At 41.4% G+C, this 23,275-nt stretch overlaps 1 protein-coding gene across 1 annotated transcript in view; it reads right to left on the reverse strand.

The window, feature by feature from the left end:
- Positions 1-23,275, reverse strand: part of HIVEP1 (HIVEP zinc finger 1) — a 176,750-nt gene that overhangs the window by 128,897 nt on the left and 24,578 nt on the right. The window lies entirely within an intron of this gene.

Raw genomic sequence — 23,275 nt, forward strand, 5'->3', positions numbered from 1 at the left:
GACAGAAAAATTAAAGTCGCAGATTGAACAATATAAGATGAAGCTGATTAAATCTAAAAATAGAAATGAATAAAAGTCCAGAACGATTATCAACAATGAAGGGTCTACTCATGGCTTAACTAAAACTTCAAAAAACAACTATCCAAGATGTGAAAGAAAGTATCAAAGGCATAATTGGATATCAACACAACAAAGTGGGCCTAGTACCTCCTTAAGTGAAATAGACAATTAACGTAATAGTCTATCTCAAAGTGGCTACTACCCTTTAGGGGCAACTGCCAGCGTAACGGTGAACGACCGTACAAAAGAACAACAACGAGGAGGGGACTACAAAATAAGAGGGAGAGTAACAATAAGTAGGCCCCCAAGGAGAAATAAATATATTCTTCAACCTCTCCAGTACACAGCTTAGAACAATGGAGAACCAAGTTCTATCCAAACGACTTTCTTTTATTCCCACTGTTAAACATGACCCGTTCCAGTGGGCAGTTGACAATTTCAAACTGAATAGGACCCTACGACTTAAAGATTATTTCGGTAAACAGCCCATAAGTAATGCAACACCGAAAGAAGATGAAGAGACCGCAGTGATATCTAGACCATTACTGAAGGTCAAACAACGATCAACATTTGATCCAATCACCACAAATTTGTCTATCAAGACGTTCACTAGGATGCTTGATCAACAAGTGGGACATCATCCTGACCAAAAATTTCACATTAACAACCTGACGAGTGAAGAATATAGGACATTACAGTCCTTGGTAAGAAGATCAGACATTATAAGGAAAGTGGATAAGGGGGATCTGTAGTAGTACAGGACCTTATAGCATATGATAGTGTTTTTAAGTCAATTGTCAGATAGTCAAATCTATGAGAAACTGTTGAGGGATCCAATACCCTCTTTTAAGAAAGAATTAGATCACATACTTAAGCTATCAGTTGAAATATGAGATATCGCGGATGAGGCAGGGACTTTGTGGATGGTGAGTCATCCAGTAGTACCTATCTTTTACACCGTGTCGAAAGTGCACAAGAGGTTGATTAATCCCCCTGGCCGACCGATTATATCGGCCAGGGGATCATTATATCAACCCATTTCAGTATATTTGGATGGATTCCTAAATCCATGTGTAGAGTACCCCCTCTTACTTGAGGGATATGTCACATCTATTGTCAAAATTGGATGAATTAGGAATGGTCCCCCTTTGGTACTCTTTTCTACAGTGCGGATGTTACAAATTTGTACACTTGCATCCCACACAGGGAGGGTATCAGGGTGGTAGGATACCTTATCCGAGATATCCCCAGGTATCAAGGCCCACCAATACAGCTCTTTTTGAAGTTGTTAGAACCAATATTGGAAAGAAATGATTTCCAATATGACAACACATTCTACCTTCAGAAAGCGGGGTGTGCGATGGGGTCCAATGTGGCCCCATCGTACGCCAACGCTTATATGCATATGGTGGAACAGGAGAGATTCTTATTCGTCCCTACACTCTCCCAGCATTTCCTATTGTATTGACAATTTATTGATGATCTATTAATATTCTGGTCAGGATCTGAAAAAGAATTACGTGAGGTGTTTAGTGACCATAACAACACAGGCCATGAGGTACATTTGACTTTCAATATCTCAGGGGGACAAGTACATTTTTTGGATGTTAATATAAGTTTGAATAATGGAGTACTGGACGCTTCTATTTACATTAAGAGCACTGATAGGAATACCATCTTGCATAGAACAAGCTTTCATCCAGAATCCTTATGCCACGGCTTGCCATATTCCCAGTTATTAAGGGTCCGTAGGATTACCACGAACCCCCTGAAGTTGGAAGAACAAATGCAGGCCGTGATTGACAAATTTGAACAGAGGGGATAGGCGGGTCAGATTTGTTATCAATTAAGGAGAAGGTAATGCACTTACCGAGGGGAACTTTATTAAGACCTAAAGTTAAGAAAACCGATGAGAATAAAAAGATACATTGGGTAAATCGCTTTACCACTAAGAGTAAGGCTACCACAAAATTAGCTAAAACATTATAGCCGATAGTGAATTCTGATACTGAAATACCAGGTCTCCTTAATACTCGCCTGTTGCCTAGTTATACTAGAGATCGTAACCTTAAAGACCAACTTGTCAAATTGAATATAGCCAAATTAAAATCTTTGAATAGACCTAAGCATTTCCTAACCCAATGTAATGGCTATCACCACTGTCTAGGGTGCATCACCTGCAGGTCAGTTATGACGGGTAATACTTTTAACCACCCATATACTGGATATAAATTTACCATCTGATTTCCAGTCACTTATAGTACCACCCATGTGATTTACCTCCTGTCTTGCCCATGTGGGTTAGCCTACATGGGCAAGACAGAGAGGCAGTTCAAGGAGCCTCGGCCACCCGTGCAGCTTTAAATAATAAATCATAGTGACCAGCTTGTAGCTAGACATTTTTTTAGCTGCTAGACATGGAGTTGCAGATTTGAGATGCAAAATAATAGATCATATCCGATTTAACATTCAGGGAGGCAATAGGGGTAAATATTTACTACAAGCTGAGTCTAAATTGATTTTTAAGCTCGATACTTTGGCACCAAAAGTACTCAATGAAACACTGGGCCTTCAATGTTTCTTATAAGATATATCCACTTGCAGAGATAAATATTGTTATTTCTTTTATAGCATTATTATTTTTGATTTGTAGTCTATTTGCTAGATACTTAGATTTGATATTGTTAGGTATGGAGTTCCCATAGGAACAAATCAGTTGATTGTGAACACGGACACTGAGGTGTAAATAAAGCGAGTTTGATAGAAGAGTATAAGTAGATCTAATTAATCTTTGGAGGTCCATGCTTATCAACACTGATTATTTAAAAAAAAAAATTATTATTGTCTAATGTCAATTGTTAATAAAGTTTTTTTATGTTGTTATAGGAACTGGCAGGGGGATCGTGATCGGGGTCACCAGGGCGGCGCGGCTGATGGCGTCACGTCTGATGCATCTACAGGTCTGTGGAGCGCGCCGGAGGGGATCTGATGGCCGTACCGCACAGGTGAGTGTGACCAATGATCATTACACTTATCCCGCCAGGTATTTAGGAGGATTGTTTGTCATTGTATTTGTATCCATGATAACGGGCACACGGCCCGAAATGCTGTTGGAATAAAGTTTTTTACACTATACTAAGACGAAGAGAGCCGCCAATCAAAAATTATTTCTGTATTTGAGCATGCACACTTCTAGGAGGGCACCGACACAAGTAAAAGCTTGTATACCAGCGAGTGCCAGGAACTAAAGGAATTTATATATATATATATATATATATATATATATATATATATATATATATATTTATATATATACACACACACACACAAACACAATCATTATCAGATAATCATAAAAGGTAGTAGAATAAACATGTTCTATTGTAAAGCAGGCAATACATAAGAACATTAAGATGCTTTACCCAAGCAATGACCTCCCAAAGGTGCAGTCTGTTTTTAAATTGTATTTTACATTTTAAATTGGGATCGTCAGCCAGTAATTTGCAGCTAAACAGGTCTAAGGTATAGCAGTGGGTATAAGCACTATACGGTTATAGGACGCAGTCATTTTTCACCATTAGAAGTCTCAATTTATATAGCTATAACACTAAAGCACTTGCATTGTGGCACATTATCTTATATCCATTCTAAACCAAGCATCAACTATTTTTTTCAATATGAACCGCAGCAACTCCCATGTTTGAAAACTGAAGTAGGCTAAATACATACATGTCAAAAATAAAGAAAATGACATGTACATAAACTTTAGAACTGGAAGAGGTATAAAAGAAGTTTCTAATTATTTAACAATGTCTGGAAACATTCCTTACCATTGTAGATCTCAAGTAAAATTGTATGCAAGACATTTAGTTATTCGGTTAACATTTACTTCACACATAATGTAAATAATTTATCTTAGTACTACAATGGAAGTTAGGTATATTTTCCTTTCGGCCAGGAACAGCAGGAAGGGACTATTCTAAATTCATATGTGCAATTTATACAGATATTAAAGTACGCTAGTATCCCAATACACACATACATATTGAGGTATGCTTGCACATCACAGATAAACACACGCACACAAAACCCAGACATAGGTACGATATTTAATTAGCAAAGCATTATGCGCCTTGCCTTTGTGCACTGTGTGCCTGGTAAATTCAATGGCTAGACAGCTGTGTAACAAGCACATTACGAACTGTTAAAAAGAGCCCTTTGAGAGGATTGCATACTGCTAATTGTAGGATTTTCTTACAGTAATCACATAATATTAAAATTGTATGCAGGTAATCCAAGATTTACTCAAATTGAGGTCTGCTTTTGCTCAGTAGTGAATACATTAAACAAATTCTGCACAAAAGTTATGGAACTAACAGGTATTTGTGCACTGGAAGGGAACAACACAAGTAACTGCTCAAAAAGACAATAAATTAGGTTTTAGTGACACCAGTGCTCTATTTATATATTTGGAAATAGAAGTGAAATAAAATTTAAATAAACAGAATTTGTACATAATACATAAAAATATTTGGATTCAAAACTTCCACAATTCATGTTACTTCATAAAAACATTATTCAGAAAGATTTTTTTTCCCTTCTATTATATAAAAGTGTTATATTTTTAATTACATTTACACAAACTGTATTCTTAGGTTTCGGTTACAAATAAAAGAAAAAAACCTTGAATAAACCCTTTCACTAAACCTATAAAAATATTGCTTGCATTAATATAGGAGTAATAACAAGCTGCTCTTCTAAAAGTGGCAATGCTAATAGAGACAGGGACGTGATTCAGAGGTGGGCGCAGAAGCGCACGCAACAGTGTCTAATGGTGGTCGCCTTCCAGCGACTTTATGCAATGCCAATACAAACTCCTTTTCTTTGTGTTCATACATACGGCCAAATGTGCAAGGACTGAGAGCCCATGCAGTAAAGCCAACTGGTGTGTCCATAGAGCCACCATCAGTTGCACCAGTCCTATGGCACGTGCAGTTCCCTATGTCTGACTATGGCCTCCTATGTTTGCGACAGTGCATGTGTACGCAAAAACTCCCATAACATGCCCAGTAAACTGAACATTTTTGCATGCATTTCAAGCCACCTCTCAGTCACCACCCAGGTACGCCCATCAATTTTCCACATTTCTAATACCATGCACCTCGATCGCAACTTTTGTGAGTACGCTCTCTGTAACAATTGCACCTTACGAGTTTTGAGATGTTCGTACATTTGCAATAAAAAGCACTCAACTACATAAACATTGTATGTGGCATTGTATGCGGCTCTTATTCAAACCCTAGGTTTCTACCATATTGCTAATTTTCCAATATGGCTGGTACCACTTGCCATCATATTGCTTGGCAAGGTCAACAACGAGAGAGTTTGAAGAGTTGAAGATGGAGGAGAGTATGATAAGGAGTATTAATTTAGGATAAGGTTTGAGATGTACTTTGAGTTCAATTCTGGAGCAGATGGAGGGCCAGTGTAGAGGTCTGTAGGGTGGCTTTAGCAGGTGAGTAGCAGTGAAAGGGGCTATATTAGCCTTGCTTTTACAACAGATTGCAGCAAGGACAGATCGGTGAGGGAAATGCCACGTAAAAGGACGCTGCAGTATCTGAGGCGAAAGGCGGATAAGTATTGGGGGTTTTTTTTAAGTCCAATGAACTGAGCTGAAAAATTAGCCTATGTACAATTATCTTAAGTGTTTGCCACTGTTGAGCAGATTTCTCGCACTTTTATCTGTTTTACATGAATTTTTTCTTTAAGAAAAAAAAAAAATATATAAAAAGAAGAATACTGATTTAACAGGTTGCCAGGGGGTATAATTACTAAAGTGCGGGTTTATAATAGTGGAGGTGTTGCCCATAGCAACCAATCAGATTCTACTTATTTATCTAGCACCATCTAAAAGATAATGGCTTGAACATGATTGATTGCAATGGGCAACATGTCCACTTCTATAAACCTGCACTTTAGTAAATATACCCCTGGTGTGAGCTGTATTAGAATAGTATACATTTACATTATGTTGCAATTTTATTGAATATGTTCACCTCTTGGGTAGAGAAATGAGGCATTAATGTATTAGACAGGTGGTGAAGGCTGAGAAATGAGGTACTGAGGTATTTGCGGTATGAACTCTCTCTCCCTTTCCATTGAGATCATTAATATCAACATTTGTTGCTTAATTCAGTTGATTTATGCTTTTATGGATGTCTGTCTTCAGTTAAGTATTGTGTACTGGTGCGATTTTATAAAATCCAGCATACTGTATCCAAAAGAGCAAGCACTATTCATTGTATTTAGTCCATGTAACATCACAAGAGTCATACCCAATAGACTCTGGAGTTGAAACCACTTCATTAAATATAGTACTGAAAACCTGGAACAACCTATAAATGTACATTGGGTATTTACATTATTAGTGCTCTTCCATTGCCTCTAAAAATGCTCCTTTTAAATTACCTATTACTTACTTTGTAAACGAAAACATCACCCTATAAGCATTAGTTAATAAAGGGTCATTATTGAAAATCCAATACTATCCAAAACAAAGTAAAATCTCTAAACCAGCTTGTCTGTAGCTCATGTTCATCATTACAGTTAATCTTACTGTACACCCATCCTCATTCAGTTGAGTTTATCAGTGTATTTATTCCAAGATTCAACAAGATAATGGTAGAATCTTGAGATGACACAATAAATGAATGTAGATACCTCGGAGGCGACTAGACAACCAATTCACAAACAGATGTATCCTTTCTTTAGCCGCGTATTTACTTGCCGATTAAACAGCGCGATTGAACGATAATGACATCGTTCAATCGCTCATTAATCATGCACAAATCAGGCATGAAAATGTCGAAAACGACCAGTGATGCGCTGGTTGTTTTTGATATCAATCATCGCCTGAACATGCAGGTCAATCTGCCGATAATGACAGATTGGGTATGTTCGGGGATGAGGGAGGGTGCCTGCACTGAACGACATATCGTTCAGTGCAGGCACTACAGGGGAAGAGGAATGACTGTACGATTACAATGTAAGATCTGCAAGTAGATATGCACCTTAACTGTTGCTTCAGTCGAGCCAAATAGCCTCTCTCGGTGCACCAGGTCCCGTGCAACTTGGCCGGTCATCTTTCTCATTTAAAACGTGTGTCTTATTTGCATAAGTAAAACTAGGAGCGACTGCTAGCTTACTGATCAATTTGATGTGCTAGTATGAATATCTGCAAAAAGGGATCTGTTGCGAGTGGACGCAGCTTTTCCTCATGCTGAGTTCTATTGTGCTTCATTTGAGACTTTACATATGTGTAAAACCAATTCCTTTGCAATTGAGTCGCAGCTCAGTGTGTGTAGTACAGTTAGTGGCTCTTCGCTGCATCTGCAATGCAACTAAAGTGAGTATTAGCCACAATGCAGTGCCTGGGCTATTCAATAATAGCCCACAGCAGCACTTTATGCAGATTTCTGTTTACCTCCTCCGGAGGCTCAAACAAAAATCTGCGTTAAGTTGGCCTTTTTGCCCTTATCGTGTATGCGTTAACCCATAGTTTTGAATACTAGTCCCAGAATCTATGGGTTAACGCACATTACCTGCAGATTTACTGCGTGAGGAAAATGGCTTATAATTGAATAGTTCCGGCCATTAAGCTCAAGGCTACAACCCTTTCCCCATGCGGTAACACATGCAGGATAATTGAATTTGTCCCTAAGACGGAAATTATAGAGAAAAATATGATATGTAACTCCTCTCAGAATGTTTCAGTCGCAACAGGCGTCTCGAGCCATTCTGCATACAGGCAACTAATAAAGGAGGACACATCTGTAGGTTTCTACTTGTACAGAACCCTCCTACTATATGATACTAGGGGGTATATTTACTAAAGTGAGTTTTTAGAAGTGGAGATGTTGCCCATAGCAACCAGATTCTAGCTATTATCTTCTAGAAGGTTTTTGTTAAATGATAAGTAGAATCTGATTGGTTGCTATGGGCAACATCTCCATTTCTAAAAACTCTCACTTTAGTAAATAAACCCCTAGGAATTATATGAATGTAACGTATGGTTTTCTCTTGGTGCAGATCTGTCTATGCTATAGTCAATAATGTCTATGCTTTCACAGCATTGGGTCTTTGCCAAGTAACCATTGGTAAAGACATAAATTAATAGGAAGGAATTGATGAAGTCGGTTACAAAATTGTAGAACATGCTTTTGATTATTACCTCTACTATTAAACAAACCAACACCAAGTTAATGATTGTTGAAATAAACTTTGCTTTTCATCAAGATTTCTACTGTCCATGTTAACTTAATAGATAGGATCAACACTATACTGTAACACACACAAAAATGCAAATCCAGGTTATCAAAACAACACAACGCAATGAAGAATGCTTCTTTTCCTAGAATGGAGAGATAAGAGACTTCTGTATTAAATTAACAGTTTTAAAGAGAGTACCTGCATCTAGTACCTAAAAGAAACCAATACATTGTACTTATAGACTGGACATGTGCTAAAATCCATGCTCTTCAAAGTATTTATATAGTATTTATATACCATTTTCCTGGCAGCTGTGCCCTCATGGTAGATGCTAGAGTCAAGTGGGCTAAATGACCTTGGATGTCACGACCATGTGATCCAGTTAGGGTTAGGCTGCGGGGGGAGAGGGGGGGCAGTGTTAGGCTGCAGGGGGAGAGGGGGGGCAGTGTTAGACTGCGGGGGGTGGAGGGCTAGGGTTAGGCTGTGGGGAGAATTAGGGTTAGGGAGTGGCTAGGGAAGAAAGTAGGTGGAGCAGCAGGGTCCTTTAGCCCACTTGCATATAGACTAGACCCTGTGCTCATGCCCTACTGCAACTTTTACAAAATGCATTATCTGTTACAGTTCTTGTACATAGGTCTGATGCACTCTGCAGTGGATACAGGTGAAAACCAGCTTTGTGTTCTAATCTATGCAATTCATCCTGACTATGGGCCTGATCCACCAGGTGGCGTTAATCCAAAAATGGAGGTTGGTAAAGAAACCTTTTAGGAAACATCAGATATTTACTTATGGTGAGTTCTGTCCATATTATTGTGAAGAGCCCAGGGGAGAATAAGCTGTTGGATACTACTGCAGTGAGACTACAGGAAAAAAAAAATGTTGGGAGTACATTTACTGGACAGCGCTCATGAACTATTCCGAATTTCCTCTTAGATTTAGTGTATAAGGTTTGCTGTACCTTTTGAATAGAATTAAGCAGCAGTCCTAGGGTGCAAGTTGCACCCTTATATTTTTTGTGTACAGGTTGAGTCTCCGATATTCAAAATGCTTGGGAACAGGGGTATTTTGGATAACAGAATATTCCGTATTTTGGAATAATTGCATATCATAATGAAATATCTTGGGAATGGGACCCAAATATACACACAGAATGCATTTATGTATTATATACACCTTATACACACAGCCTGCAGGTAATTTTATAAAATATTTTCAATAATTTTGTGGCTCAAACAAAGTTTGTGTACAGAAATTAAATTCAGTTATGTTACATATATACCTTATACACACAGCCTGAAGGTAATTTTATACAATATTTTTAATAATTTGTCCCTTAGACAAAGTTTGTGTACATTGAACCATCAAAAATCAAAGGTTTCATTATCTCAGTCAAGCCAAAAAAAATCCGTATTTCGGAATATTTGGATATGGGAGACTCAACCTGTATTAGCAACTGCGTTCCTTACCGAATCAGACCCTATATAAAGACATTCCTGAAAATCATTGAAATAAGCTAGAAGGACAGTACATATATTTATTAACAGTCAAAGAATGGCACTTATAAAGAAATAAATAAGCCTGAATATGCAAATGCCTTTTTAATATAGAATGGATATTGCAGCACTATTTGTAGATTTAGCATTCACACATCACTAAAATAATTTAATTTAGCAGTCTATGTATTTTCATCAAGTTAGCACACAAAGACGGTAATCTCAGTATACTAAACAAAACGCTGTTTTAGGAAAACATGTGTACACTTTATTAATCCCTCCAATACATGAGGTCAGGCTGGTGTCACGTCCATTTGCAGTAAAGAGAAGACAGCTGTATTATTAATAAGACAGTCTCCATCTATTTCTGTAAAGCAAGCTGTTGATACTATTTGTATTCTGGATTAGTACGCAGAGATCTAGTTGATGAATACCAATAAATCGAATTGCAAAAATACAACTGCAGGTCCCAGTGATGCAGAATTACATTACCGTATCGGAGATAATCTGTTCAGGAATAATTCAATCTATTACTCTCCTATTCTTAACTCAATATTGACAGTTTTTTTTTGTTTTGGTTTTTTTAATGTTTTCATGATTTGATATTTTGATTGCAGAACACATGGTTAAGAAATCATGCAAGTGCATCATTTATACCTATCACAGAGAATGAAAAGAAGAATGGCTTATTTAAACTTACTATTTCCCTGTGTTCCTGAATATTTGCTGACAAATTGCTGCAGAAACAATGGACTTAACATGTTCAGGTGGTCAAGATAACACATTTAATATTCCTGTTCCCTAATGAAAAGGTACAATTAATTGAAAGAAAATGCAGCAGTTTTGGTGATAATTTACCTGGTAATCATTTCCAAAAGTATCTGAAACATTGGGTTGTTAGTAAATAAAAAAGCTAAACATATAACGTGCATTTACAATAAATCTGACAGGACTTTTCGCCAGGTCCCGTTTTCGACTATTTCTAATTGAATACGGGGATAAGCGGGGACGAGAGAGATTCTTTTCCTCATGGAAAATCAGTGATGTCGGCGAAAAGTCCGGCATGAGAAAAGTACAGGACTTTTCTCACCTAATTAAATATGTCCCTCAGTGTAGATATGTAGAATTGAAATGCTGCAACACTGCAAGCCTAAAAAGTTTAACTTTTCTCAGGAGAGCTTTAACTCCCCAAACTTTGCTACCGTCTTTGGTGGTAAATATATATTATATATATATATGGCACAAAGGGAGCGCACCATCGTGAAATAAATCACAAAGAGTTTATTGCATTCTAAATAGGAACACTCACATTTTGTCTAAAATGAGCAAGCATATCACAAAGAGTCCAGGTGAATACCGCACGGCGGATATTTGGTATTGGTCCCGCCAGCGCAGAGGAGAAAGAGCTGGTTACCCGCATCTACCATTAGTGGTCAGACGGATTAGAAGATATCCGCCGTGCGGTATTCACCTGGACTCTGTGATATGCTTGCTCATTTTAGACAAAATGTGAGTGTTCCTATTTAGAATGCAATAAACTCTTTTTGATTTATTTCACAATGGTGCGCTCCCTTTTCTTTGTGCCATAGATCTAATACGGCTCTGGAGGAGAGCTGCAATATATCCCAATTAAATATACAGATTTAGAGCTGGTCGGGAGAGATAATTTTTTCAGTACACAAAGGAACTGATCTGCGCCTTGGACTCTTTGCTGATATATATGTGATATATCAGCGGAATATACAGTATGTCCCAGGTTCTTAACTTCTTTGTGGTAATTATGCAGGTAATGAGCGGTCTTGATTGCCAAACCACCAGTAAGAGGCTGCTAAAAGGTGTGTCAGTTTCTCTAGGCACTCTGGAGCTCATTCAGACCCACTTGCTAGATGCGTCCACTCACACCCAGCGTATATGCAAATCCTGCGTACGCCCAGCAAGGTAGGCGATCGCACGGCAAGGCATAAGCACGCCCTCTATGTCTTGGCGTGCAATCACTTTGTGTATGTAGACGCCCACCAGCCTGTCTTAAGACGTCCACTTGCGCACGTCATCTCCAGGAAGTGTATGCAACCATCGGCACGTTGAGGGCCATCGGATGCGATCGCAGCGCTTGAAGTTGACTATACCCTGCCGCAAGCACTGCGATCACTTCAGTGTGAAATTCAACCAGGTGACGTGTACTATGAAGCTGCCTGTTAATTATGCACGCCGCTGAAACAGCGTTGAGATGCTCAGACAAGCCTGAGTTCGCACCTCCACTCCCCAATTTCTAGTGGGTAAACGGCCTCTCCTGTCACTCATTCAGCTGGGCTGTCTATGCTGGGCCAACGATCACTTCCCAATCTTTCGCAGTGGTTCGCGCACGCACATTGAGATGCATGCGCACAATGCGAACCATCGGCAGCTACGAGCGAATGCTACTTAGCGTCCGGGTCTGAATCAGCTCCTCTATCACTACCTGGGGTAAGGCGGACAGCCCTGTTGAGAGATACTGTAATGGGTTTATGGTCAAGCACAATTGTTATACCGGATATTCGCTCTGCTGAACTTCTGTTGCCCGTGAGAACCATTTTAGTGGCGAGGATTTCATCTACCTGTGTGATCACAATTCTGAACAGTGGTGGCTTACAAGATACATTGGCTGCAGATTCTGGGGTTTAATACAAAATGTGGTTCATTTTTATAAGATTAAAATTCCAAATGTATAATAACCTTGTGAATAAAATTTTATATACTGTGAGGGAAGTTCCCCAGGAGAAGAATATTTTGTAAAACTTGTCATATTTCAAGTACATGCTGAGCCTATCATTTCATGGGATACTGAGGACCTCATTCAGAGCCGGTCGCACAGAGCGTGCGGTCGGTCTGAATGAGGGGAGGACCTCTTGAATTTTCAAGACGTCCTCCTTTGCAGTGGTAAGGCTGTGGGTTAACACCCACAGCCTTACGACCGCCTAAGGTGGAAGCTCTCCATTGACATCACTAGTGATGTCAGTGGGGCCGCCCCCAAATGGTAGGCGTTCCCATGGGAACGCCCCCGTTTGGGCTGCCACCCCCCCTGGCCCGCCTTCCAAACGGAGCGAGCTGTCAATCAACATCGACAGCTCGCCTCCTTTGGATCGAGACCCGCTACGACCGGCGCTGTCGGTCGTAGCGGGTCTCACGCATGCGCACGACGGCGCCGGCGCCGACGTGCGCATGCTCTGTGGGGGGCCATCGACCCGGTCCGAGCTCATCGGCGCTAATGACCGGGTCTGAATGACCCCCTGAGTCCTCACATTGTAGCCCTTTCATTGGCAAAGTGACCTATCTAACGGGAGGTATTTTTGTTGTATGGCAGCAAAGAGAAAATGGAGAGAGAGAAAAATAAAGAAATATTATTTCTTATCACTGGGGACAGGGGCTCTAGATGAATAAGTAGTATGTAATCACTTTTCTTCCTGGTTAGGGACTCGCATGAGCGGTCAATAGACTGCGCATGTGCAATCATCCAGTGACGAAAAATTATCCATACTTTTCCCTTTTCTGCTTGGTAAATTTGGCTTTTCAGCAACTATTTTTGTGGTAAAAAATGGGGGATGTCATCGGATATATCTGATAACTGCTGAGGTTCCCCATACTACATATTGGGGATACTTAATATTTATGGGTAGCCGCAAACATTTTCTAATAAATATGCCCCATAGAGATAGACAGGGCGCGCTATAGACAAAGTTTCACGACCAGTATTTATCGCACTCCATATGATAAAGTGCTTTACTATAGCAAACTCCTTTGGCTTCAATTATTTTATTTTGCTGTCAGAAGTTCAATACACATATTTTACATCAGGGGGTCGAAATATTTTTTGTCAAATCTAGGAGCCAGACCATCAACCCCATATTGGCAACCATCAGTATTTTTACTGACAGCCTGTGAACTTGAAATTAAATTATCACCAGTTATAATTTTAAAAGAGAGTCTCCTAAGACTAAGGCCCTCATTCAGAGCCGTACGCTCTGAGCAGAGCGCACGCTCTGAATGAGGGCCGCCCTCCATAATTATGGAGCGTCCTCCTGGACGCTCGTATAGCTGTGGGTCACCACCCACAGCCTATACGAGCGTGCAGCTTGATGGCCGCGATGGTCGTGACCATAGCGACCATCGAAACTGCGAGCCGGAGCCTGCGGTTGAGGTTTTCAACCGCAAGCCCCGGAGTGATTTTGGCTCTATCAGAGCCAAAATCACTCCCACTGACATCACTAGTGATGTCAGTGGGCCGGCTTCTGACGGTAGGCGTTCCCGTGGGAACGCCCCCGTCAGGGAGGCACGCCCCCGGCACGCCCACCAAAGGGGGCGTGCTGTCAATCAACATCGACAGCACGCCCCCTTTGATCAGACACAACGAGCGAAGGAAAGTCCTTCGCTCGTCGCGTCTGGCGCATGCGCACGACGGAGCTCCCGCCGTCGTGCGCATGCGCAGAGCACAACATCGACCCACTTGCGAGCGGACAGCCGCTTGCGAGTGGGTCTGAATCAGGCCCTAAATGTTAACATACACAGTAGGTATGTGAAATGAAAATTAATGCCTTTGAACGGGGACTGACTGAACGAGTTAGTGAATGACTGAACGATCACTGTTCTGTCCATCATTAATTTACCATAGGTCGCTAGCGAGGTCATCAAGTTTGATTTGCAGCACAGGAAACTTGTTGTTGCATGCGACCACGGGAGCGCGCATACTAAGGGTACACACTGAGCGATGTAGGCGATTTGCTGTTATGAAATGGAAAATCGGCCCGACATCGCTCCAGTGTGTACCCAGCTTTACCCTCCCTTTTTTCCTGTAGATGCATCTGCTATTCATACAACGCAGTAATATGTCAGGAAACATGCTAGACGCATACAAAAAAAGAACAAAAAAAACACTTCCTAAAACCAGCATCATGCATTTTGAAGGAAAAGTGATATTAAAACCAAATGTACATACTTTACTTATTTAAATTGTTGTTTGTACACTATGCTTGCAGGGAAACTTTAAGACACATTAATGAATGTTATTTGCCAGTGTTGTGAACACTCAATAAATGGTTTTATTTAGTCTAAAGCAATTTACGATGCTTTAACTACTGTTGTTTTTCAGTGCATGATTGTACAAACCTCAAAAGGCATGTGTGATCTAGGCAATGAAAACTATATGAATGTGTCCACATTATGCATCTTACCATTGTGTGTCACCGGAATGAGGGCCTGATTCAGAGCCGCTCGTTCGCTCTGAGCGATGTTCGCACAACTGCGCATGGGTCGTAATGCGATTGCGCAAACCAGTCATTGCGGTCGGAAATCGTGCGCTCGCAAAACAGCGAGGGGCTGCTAATTTGATTGACAGAATGTACCGTTTGTGGGTGGTAACAGGGGAAGGTGCTTGAAAACGGGGGAGTGGAGATCCGAATGCAGGCGTGCCTAACGGTCAAAAGGGTGTTTAATGGGAGTGCATAATTAGTAAAGGAGCGTCATCGACTACGTCACTTGGTTGTCTTTTAGCCTGAACTGCTCGCAGTGATAGCGGTAAGAAAATCCTACCACAAGCAGTTCAGATGCCTTTTGATGTACCCGATTAATCTAATAAATACCGGAGATGACGTGTGTTTTGCGAACGGCAAAGGGGCGTCTTTACAAAATAGCGAGCGCATTTTTTGTTCGCTCGCTCAGACATAGAGGCGTCAACAAACCGCAAAGAGCGAGCGCTCAATTTAAATAGCCGGACCCTTTTTTGTAACGACCATCCGCAAATAGCGTCCGGCTCTGAATCAGGCCCAGAGTTCATATCCCACCACCGGAAGCCCGACAGTTCAGGATCCTGACGCAGACAGGCAAGTTCCCTATCCCTCCCCTCTCCCCCCCTAACCCTCCCTTTGTGGTGCCTAACCCTAACCTCTCCCTGGTGGTGCCTAACCCTAACCCCCCCCCCTCCCCGCACCCTAAACCTCTCTGTTGCCTAACCCCAATTTCCCCCCGGGTAGCCTAAACCTAACCCATCCTTCCCTGGGAAGCAGCTGATACTTACCCGGTCCTGGACGTTCGGCAGTCCGGGATGCCAACACCGGTATCCTGCATCCCCATCGGGATATCGGCGTCGGCATTATGCCGGGCAGCGGGACTCCGGCATCCCATCTGCATCCCATGTCAATAGTAGAAATTCACGTAGCCTGACCTTTTTTTTGCAATGCAATGCAGTATTCCTTGGTGCGTGGTTCGATCATTTCAGTTTGTTCTGTGTCTTTTCTGAGTGTTTTTCCCAGTACTTTTCTTCGAAAGTGCCGTTTTAGCACCGACGAGGGGGAAGTAAAACCTCTTTACTCCATTCCAAGATGGTGAATGTATTTTGTGAAGCGAAACGGAAAGCAGAGCTTTCTACTAGCATACTAGTGTATGGAAAAGCAATAGTTGCACTAAATAGAAGAACCCCGGAGAACTCAGATTCCTCCATGGTAACCCCTTCTATGAATAGGACGAAGCAGTGATTAGCTCTGTTATCACTAATAAAAAGCTTTTAACTGCTACATAAATTGACCCCTATGAAAGAAACCTTTATATGAAGGACAGAGAAGGTACAATCATGAGTACGGTAGCATGTGATCATCATCCTCCATCTGCAAAGATACACTTATATGTTTGATCCCACTATTGTTATTGTAAGTGAGGTACGCCTTCTTCACTGTCTGTGCATACCATTATTACACACCATCTAAAGATACCTTTTTAAGAGGCACACTTATTGCTTTATAGTGAGATGGGGTTCACAAAACGATTCAATCTCTGTGATGGTACTTATCACCCCAATATATTTTTTTAATAATCACAGAGGGGTAGCTCCAAACAACCTAAATGTAAAATACTACACATTGTTGGATCCTTATTTGTTTGCATGTATCAGTTACAACAACACACAATCAGTGTGAATCCCTCTCATTGTGAAAACATAAATATAACAAATCCTGGATGAGTATCTGATATAGTCATAAGGAACGTACAGTTCTAGTAGAGTAAATTGTTTTATTAAACTATACTAATAACACTAATCCATAATAGTGACGTCTTTGGTAGCGCCATCCTTCAACACCGGGTACATTTCTTATAGTCTTTAAAAATCATTGGGATAGATCCTGAGTGTTTTCAAGAGGCAGCAACAATATTCTTGAAATGTCTTAATCCCTGACTCTTGCACTAGATATTTTATTAGTCTCCCTTTTCTTACTGCTAAGCAATAGTGAATAAAGATCATAATTGAAAGTAAAGTTTTTAGCATCCATATGTAAGTACATCACAGTCAAACTTACCATTTAGCACTTCAAATAAAAAAGTGAGCTAAAAGTAAATGTGGATATATTTTTTTATATACACCACAAAAAAATACTTTTAGAGGTGGACTGATTCTGATGCAATAACCCCACAAATAGGTTTTCATGATAAAATCTACACTTGAAAATGATAATTCCTGTAACTAGTTTTCCTTGTTCTTTTATTGTTTTTATGTAAAAGTTACAATGTGTTGGAATGATATGGTATCCAAATAAACAGTACCATTTTTAAAACTACAAAAACAACCAAATTAAATTAGGGGACCTCTGAATTTTGTTTGACACAAAATGGGGGAAATCTGGGAATTAAGGCCCCCACACTCTACACAACATCTTTAACGATTTGGCAGATTCCGACACATCGGAACAAATCGTTAAAATAGGTGTAGTGTGTATGCACTTCATCATGTATTGCGCGCTCCCGTGGGGTCGTTAGCCTAATCTTATGTGCAGCATGTACGATAAAGCGATGCGGCCGATGATCCAATGCAGCGCTATGTGTGGGGCGGCGGCATTACGGGCAGTCGGGCACCAGATCGCCCAGTGTGTACGGACCACCCAATATGTCGGCCCAAGGATCATCGTCGACATCGCTGGGTACACACATCGTTTAGTGTATACCCAGTTTTAGATTCCCCTATCTGTGTGGGAATATGTGTATTGTTTTATGTCATTGGTTACCACATGTGATCACCTGACAATAAAAATGAGAGGGGGGCCGGGAATGAGTTCCAGAAGCTATTCAACTGGCCGCACTGTAAACTACAGGATTTCTGCTTGCACCCTCCAGAGATGCGAGCAGATATCCAACTAATCTACTGCACTGATGCTGGTTTCCATCTTAGCTCGTGCGCTAACAGCATTGCGGCTGACACTTAAGTCAGAGAATGCAGGCTACCACGACAAAACAAACGGCTTTAGGCGCTGTAACCTGCATCTCTTGATTTAAGTGCAGGGTGCGATGGGGACAAATGAATAGCCCCGGAAATATTCAACATCACGTTCAATTGAACTGCACCCAGAAAGTCATATGAAACAGTGGTGATCACACTTACAGCCAGACCTTTTCTTCTTAGGGTAAATCCAATTAGGTGCAAGTTGGTTCTGTTCTCATGGCGAATTTAATTTGCAATGCAGTACCAAACTCGCATTGATTTTTCAGAGACATTTGCTTTTTTTTGTGCGCACCCTCCTGAGAAGGGGAAAAATGTATTTAAAGGTAAACATGTCGGAACACAGTGCAGAACCTCTGGTACACCCTCTCCTAATGAATAATCACACGGGTTTAAATCAAAATTTGGTCAATAAAGACATGTCAGTTTTCAAGTGAATATCTTTAAAAAGCTCAATAATGGGTTAAATGATGTGAAAGTGTAAATGATGACAAGTATGTGGAGGTGATGTGGGACAGGTATGTGGGGGTGTAAATGATGTGGGACAGGTATGTAGAGGTGTAAATGATGTGGGACAGGTATGAGGAGGTGTAAATGATGTGGGACAGGTATGCGGAGGTGTAAATGATGTGGGACAGGTATGCGGAGGTGTAAAAGATGTGGGACAGGTATGCGGAGGTGTAAATGTTGTGGGACAGGAATGTAGAGGTGTAAATGTGGGACAGGTATGTAGAGGTGTAAATTATGTGGGACAGGAATGTAGAGGTGTAAATGATGTGGGACAGGAATGTAGAGGTGTAAATGATGTGGGACAGGTATGTAGAGGTGTAAATGATGTGGGACAGGTATGTAGAGGTGTAAATGATGTGGGACAGGTATGTAGAGGTGTAAATGATGTGGGACAGGTATGTAGAGGTGTAAATGATGTGGGACAGGAATGTAGAGGTGTAAATGATGCGGGACAGGTATGTAGAGGTGTAAATGATGTGGGACAAGTGTGTGGAACTGATGTGGGACATATATGGAGGGGTAATGATGTGGGACAGGTATGTGGAGGCGTTACATTGATGGGAGAGGGGTTTTTGAACTTGCAAATAAATGGTAAAAGTGTTAGTGTAACTTTTTTACAAACATACTGAAAAGTTACTGACATTTTTATGTACCCCAAAATGCTAGAAATACTTTAATTTGCTAAAAGACACTTGCTTGCCATCAACCATTAATAAAAAGTGCAAAATTCAGCCATTTGACACCTTTTAAGAACCTCCAGTAACTTCTCTTGTGGACACTAGCAGTCTTCAATATGGTTCTGCTGTCTCATTTGTCACTTTTTTGGAGTCCAGGATGATTTCCCCAATTTTTCATGCACTACTCCCAGTTCACAATTGTTGAAAAGTCGCAAAACCTAGCCGCAAGTTTCTTTTCCAATTGAATCTTGCATATCTTGGGTGCGTGCATTCACAACATGTATGAGAGTTTCATGATGCAAACTCGCACCTAATTGGATTGACTTCATGGTATGAAATAGAGGACTCCAATATTTCAAACTAGGGAACCCCCAAGTTTTACAAGTGTTTGGATTAGGAAGATAGTGGACATTTTCTGTAGTCATTGTCACACAACTGTCGTGTGACCTCCTCCTTGGCTCCCCACTGGTAATTGTTATACATGGGGAAAGGGTAAACATTTTTTTCTACTGGGCCTACCCCAGCAGATGAAAAAGGGAAGTCGTTGCCCACAGTTTTCATGTATTTGCGGATGACGAGTCCCACAAGGGGGGGATGTAAACTTCAGGTGTAAATTATTAACATATTTTGTAGCTCCTTAGAATATAATGCTGGCTACTAGTTGTGTATATATCAATGCAATGACATTCTGGGACATCAATAAAAAGGACTAAAAATTCAGGAGCTAGCAGCAATTGGCTACCTAGCTCCTGGGATTTGTCTAGCCATGGATTAAAGTAATCATAATAACTGATGCAGTGTTTACGCACATAAATAATGTCTGCATCAAAACTCATATGCTTTTTAGAGCTACATTCACTTTTATTTTTAAAAACCATATGAAAATACAAGAGGCTGATCATGAAACAATCTGGTCATAACAATTTAGAACCTCCATAAAAAGGGTCACGGTTGAGGCAGTAACTATTTGGAATGTAAATAGCAGTGTTGCATAACCATGTAATTTTTCTATCAAACCTTGGGCACTCATTTCCGCAGGAAATACAAAATGCCAAGCCAATTAAAAAAAAAAACTTATATTTTATGTGGTTTAGTGGTTTGCCAAGATAAGTGTCATTACATGCTTGGTTCATGTTATAAAATGAAGAATTACAGAAATGCAAACATAAGACCACAAGTGTGCATGCCAAAAGCTTTATTATGAACACAAAATGCTTGTAATGAAAAATACTGCATCTCCAATATCCTGTGTTCAGAAGTCTGTCTTATACCGGCAACCAAAATATTGACCCATCTGTTATAAACAGCTGCCTGTTTCCTCAAAATTACACACTAAGACACAAACATACATGTGAAGAAAAACTTCCTTCTTGAAATGTGAACACAGAATAAAGGCACTAATGCTTTAAATAGGACTTTACTGGCCTGGTCTTTCTAACACTGTAGCAAATTGATTTAAAAACTTTCTAGCCAATACTGTAGAAAATCCAGGGGAAAACATGTGTACATATTTATATTATAGCAGGGTTTTCATAAATTGTGTGACTGCATTTATTTATATGTTACAACATATTAAAAAGTATTATAAATCAGTTTGGCATATATCACACTAAGGGGGGATTCCAATTAGCCGCAGGTAATTACCCGCGCCTGCCAATTCAATTAGCAGGGTTTACCCCGTACATTAACATTCAGAAGTGGACTTCAGGAGCTCTGAGGAAATGTCCCTGAGAAACGTCACTCTTTGGGATTTAACAAGTACGGAAAACCCATTGATTCCGCACTTTGGGCCTGATTCAATATGGATTGCTATTGCGATAGCGTACGCAGACGGGCAATTGTTGTGTATTGCGCATGCATCACAGTGCACATGCGTGAATTAGCATTGCGATCACCCATGCACATACAAAGCCATCGCAGAGTGAGTGATGTCAGGACAGCATTTGGGGGTGGTGACAGGGGAGTGGTTGGAGAAACACAGGCGTGCCTGTCCGTTTGAACGCCGTTACTTGGGTGTGCATAAATTAGTCACTGCGATGGCATATGCAGCTTGAGTACGCAATGCATGCGATGAGGTTAGCAATTTCTAAGGTCAGACCTGTTGTAATTGTACATTAGGGGCCGATGTTACTCGATGTTCCCGATGTATACGCAGGATTGCAAGGTATTACGGATGTGAGATAGCAGTAGTGGGAGGTAATGGGCATCTCTATGCTGGCTGTGCGACGGCATTGCAATAGCATTCATTAGCATATTTTCGCAGCAGATCTGTGTGCGTAATCGCAGCCGCGATCACAATAGCGGGGTACACATTAGACCAGGGGTGGGAAACTTTTTTTTCTGCCGAGGGCCATTTTAATATATAGAACGTTATTTAACATATGATATGATATTATATAACATTATTTGCGGGCCCGGCACAGGCCACGCCCCCTCCATGTGACATCACAGGAGTGACAATCGCTGGTGATTACAGCAATGCCCGGAGCAATATTGTATTACGACAATACATACCAAGTCCCTTTAAGGGTAATAACTTATTCTAATATGATAGTACAAAAAAAAAAGGATTCAAGTTCAGAAGATGGGGCACACTACCTGCTTCAGGATCCTCTGCATACTACCATCGGTGTACTACATTGGTACCGCTGGCTGTTTGCATTACCATGGAAGCATGTCTCCTCTCCGGCAGCGGCTGTGGGGACTGTCCAGGAGGCTACATTCGACTCAGCAGTGACATGTGTGAATAAAGATCGAATGGAGCCTCTCCTCCCCCAGCACAGTTCTCAACGTCGCCACAAGAGCCTCCAGCACAGTTCCCGCCACTACTGGAGAGGAGACATGCAGAGGAACATGGGGTACAGTACCATTAGCGCCACTGTTTGGATTACCAAGGGGGAATGTCTGTGGTCCAGGTCCTCTGCATGTCTCCTCTCCAGCGGGGACTGCGTGGGAGCAGGGGAAAAGACATGCAGAGGACAAGGACCGCAGACATGCTCCCATAGTAACACAAACAGCCGGCCGATGAGATGGTAGCATGCAGAGGACCTACAAACCGATGGTAGTGTGGCCCGTGTTTTGAACTTTAACCCCCAAAAAACTATATTTCTCCTTCAAAAGTAGTGTTCATTCTAGCACCCTGCCCCTGTCACAGCCCTTGCATTCACTTCCTTGCCTGGAGTGTCACTCTCTGAGGTACATTTTATTTCTAATAACACAGCAAGATATTCCTATGCAGGTGTCCTCTACCTGCACTGACAGACAGATGACACAGGTGACAACATCACTATCAGGCAAATAATAGCTCTGTGTTCTCATAAAGATCTGCCCCAGGACATAACATGCATACATAACATACGCACCGCGGAAATGCAGTAATAATCACATACTTTGCATATTTAATTGCTGCACAATTTTTTTTTTAAAATGTTAAAAAAAAAAAAAAAAAAACTTCGACAGGACATCGCCTGGAGTGCAGATAGCACGCATCCAGCAAAAACGGGGTTACTAATAACCAGCGCTCAGCCCGGGACTCCACGCTAGTGTTTCCTCACTCGCTGCTGCAGAGGACTTTCCCAACTCTTTCACAATCTCACTCAGACAGCACAGCCCGTACTTCCGCCTGAGCAGGGGGGAGACAGCCCGCACCTACCGGGGGGAGACAGCACGCACCCAGCACCGTTCCTACCGGGAGGACACCTGCCCGGGGTACTCTCCATCTAGCACACGGCAGCCAATAGCCGCGGCGGAAATCCCGGGCAGGCGGCTGCTGCCACCCCGGGGAGTAAGGGGTTCCCCATGCATGCACATAGTATCACACGCACACACTGACAGCTGCTCATTGGGATTAGAAGAAAGTCATATTACCAGGCGGCCGAGATCTGCTCATCCCCCTCTATCCGAGCCAAGTCACCCCAGGGTTGCGGCGCTGCCACATCGTATTATATGATCGGCGTGTGAAAGCCTCAGACGTAATCTCTCTCTGGCTTAGGGAACCTAGGAATCCACCCCCGCTATCTCTCCATAGCAACTGT

This window comes from Taudactylus pleione, unplaced genomic scaffold (assembly GCF_031769625.1).
Source record: "Taudactylus pleione unplaced genomic scaffold, aTauple2 ptg000116l, whole genome shotgun sequence".
Taxonomy (NCBI): domain Eukaryota; kingdom Metazoa; phylum Chordata; class Amphibia; order Anura; family Myobatrachidae; genus Taudactylus; species Taudactylus pleione.